Source organism: Salvelinus sp. IW2-2015, linkage group LG18 (genome assembly GCF_002910315.2).
Source record: "Salvelinus sp. IW2-2015 linkage group LG18, ASM291031v2, whole genome shotgun sequence".
NCBI lineage: Eukaryota > Metazoa > Chordata > Actinopteri > Salmoniformes > Salmonidae > Salvelinus > Salvelinus sp. IW2-2015.
The window spans coordinates 13,144,474-13,147,734 of NC_036858.1; positions in this window are offsets into that span (position 1 = coordinate 13,144,474).

Genomic DNA, 3,261 nt, shown 5'->3' on the forward strand with positions numbered 1-3,261 from the left:
CAGAACAGGGCAGTAGACAGGGCAGTAGAACAGAATAGATCAGAACAGGGCAGTAGAACAGGGCAGTAGAACAGGGCAGTAGAACAGAATAGATCAGAACAGGGCAGTAGAACAGAATAGATCAGAACAGGGCAGTAGAACAGAATAGATCAGAACAGGGCAGTAGAACAGGGCAGTAGAATAGGGTAAGAAGTCGTACCTCTGAGATCCTGATCTCCTTGGCCAGGTCCTTGATGAGCTGAGTGGGCTTCATGTTCTCTGGAAGCTCATCCTCGTGTTCTAACAGAGCCTGGTGGAACGACACGTTGACAACACAGTTAATATGGATTATATTTCAGATTATACACAATATATAAGAATGTATGTGGACACCCCCTTCAAATTAGTGGATTTGGCTATTTCAGTCATACCCGTTGCTGACAGGTGTATACAATCGAGCACACAGCCATGCGATCTCCATAGACAAACATTGGCAGTATAATGGCTTTACTGAAAAGCTCAGTGACTTTCAACTTGGCAGCATCGTAGGATGCCACCTTTCCGAATGCATAGAGCCAAGTGTAAAGTTTGGTGGAGGAAGAATAATGGTCTGGGGCTGTTTTTCATGGTTCGGGCCCCTTAGTTCCAGTGAAGGGAAATCTTAACGCTACAGCATACAATGACATTCTAGAAGATTCTGTGTTTCCAACTTTGTGGTAAAAGTTTGGGGAAGGCCCTTTCCTGTTTCAGCATGACAATGCCCCCGTGCACAGAAATGGTTTGTCGAGATTGGTGTGGAAGAACTTGACTGAGCCCTGACGTCAACCCCATCGAACACCTTTGGGATGAATTGGAACGCCGATTGCGAGCCAGACCTAATCGCCTCAACGTCAGTGCCCGAACTCACTAATGCTCTTGTGGCTGAATGGAAGCAAGTCCAGCAATGTTCCAACATCTAGTGGAAAGCCTTCCCAGAAGAGTGGAGGCTGTTATAGCAGCAATGTTCCAACATCTATGGAAAAGCCTCCCAGAAGAGTGGAGGCTGTGTATAGCAGCAAATTTCGCAACATCTATGGGAAAGCCCTTCCAGAAAGTGGGAGGCTGTTATAGCAGCAATTCCAGCATCTAGTGAAAGCTCCCAGAAGAGTGGAGCTGTTATAGACACATGTTCCAACAATCTAGTGGGAAAGCCTTCCCAGAAGAGTGGAGGCTTGTTATAGCAGCAATGTCTCAACATCTAGTGGAAAGCCTTCCAAGAAGAGTGGAGGCTGGTTTAACTAGCAGCAATGTTCCAACATCTAGTGGAGAACACTTCCCAGAAGATGGAGGCTGTTACTAGCAGCAATGTTCCACATCTAGTGGAAGACCTTCCCAGAAGATGGAGGCTGTATATAGCAGCAATGTTCCAACATCTAGTGGAAAGCCTTCCAGAACCGAGTGGAGGCTGTTATAGCAGCAATGTATCACAACCATCTAGTGGAAAGCCTTCCCAGAAGAGTGGAGGCTGTTTATATGCAGCAATGTTCCAGCATCTTAGTGGAAAGCCTTCCCAGAAGAGGTGGAGGGCTTTATAAGCAGCAATGTTCCTAACATCTAGTGGAAAGCCTTTCCCAGAAGAGTGGAGGCTGTATAGCAGCAATGTTCACCATCTAGTGGAAGCCTTCCAGAAGAGTGGAGGCTGTTATTACAGCAATGTTCAATCATCTAGTGGAAAGCCTTCCCAGAAGAGTTGATGGCTGTTATAGCAGCAATGTTCCAACATCTTAGGGGAAAGCCTTCCCAGAAGAGTGGAGCTTGTTATAGCAGCAAATGTTCCAGCATTGCTAGTGGAAAGCCTTCCCAGAAGAGTGGAGGCTGTATCGCAGCAATGTTCCAACATCTAGTGGAAAGCCTTCCCAGAAGAGTGGAGGGCTTTATAGCAGCAATGTTCCAACATCTAGTGGAAAGCTTCCGTAAGAGTGGGAGGCTGTCTACTATGCAGCAATCTGTTCCACATCTAGTGAAGCCTTCCAGAGAGTGGAGGCTGTTTATAGCAGCAATGTTCCAACATCTAGTGGAAAGCCTTCCCAGAAGAGTGAGGCTGTTATAGCAGCAATGTTCCAACATCTAGTGGAAAGCCTTCAGAACGAGTGGAGCGTGTTATAGCAAATGTTCAACATCTAGTGGAGAAGCCTTCCAGAAAGAGTGAGGGCTGTTATAAACAGCAATGTTCCAACATCTAGTGGAAAGCCTTCCCTGAAGAGTGGAGGCTGTTATAGCAGCAATGTTTCACACAGTTCGTAGTGGAAAGCCTTCCATGAAGAGTGGAGGCTGTTATAGCAGAATGTTCCAGACATCTAGTGGAAAGCCTTCCCAGAAGAGGGAGGCTGTATAACAGCAATGTTCCAACATACTAGTGGAAAGCCTTCCACAGAAGAGCTGGAGGCTGTATATAGTCAGCAATGATACAAATCTAGTGAAAGCCTTCCCTAGAATGAGTGGAGGCTGTTATACAGCATAATGTTCAATCTAGTGGAAAGCCTTCCAGAAGAGTGGAGCGCTGGTTACAACCAGCAATGTTCCAACATCACAAATAGTGGCGGGAAAGCCTCCAGAAGAGTTCCGCGCGTATATAAGCCGCAATGTTCCCAACAGTGGTATATAGAGGGCGAAGCCTTCCCACAGATAGATGTTGGCCGAGGCTGTAGTATTAGCAGCAAATTGTCTGCGGCATCGTAGTGGAAAGCCTTCCCAGAAGAGTGGCGGGCTGTTTAGGAGCAGACAAAGTGTCCAACATCATAGTGGAAACCTTGCGCCAGAAGCAGTGGCCTAGTATATAGCAGCACATTGTCTCTCACAAGCCAATCTATGGAAGGCCTTCCCAGTAAGCAAGTTGGAACGGCTGTTATACGGCAGCAATGGTCCAACATCTAGTGGGAGCCTTCCCAGGAAGAGTGGAGGCTGTATAGCCAGCAATGTTCCAGCATCTAGTGGAAAGCCTTCCCAGAAGAGTGGAGCTGTATATAGCAGCATGTTCCAACATCTAGTAGAAAGCGCTTCTGAAGAGTGGAGGCTGTTTATAGCAGCAATGTTCAACAGTCTAGTGGAAGCCTTCCCTGAAGAGCGGAGGCGTTATTAGCAGCAATGTTCCAACATCTAGTGGAAAGCCTTCCCAGAAGAGCGGAGGCTGTTATAGCAGCAATGTTCCAACAACTAGTGGAAAAGCCTTCCCTGAAGATGAGCTGTTATAGCAATCAATGTTCCAACATCTGTGAAAGCCTTCCCAGAGATGGAGGCTGTTAT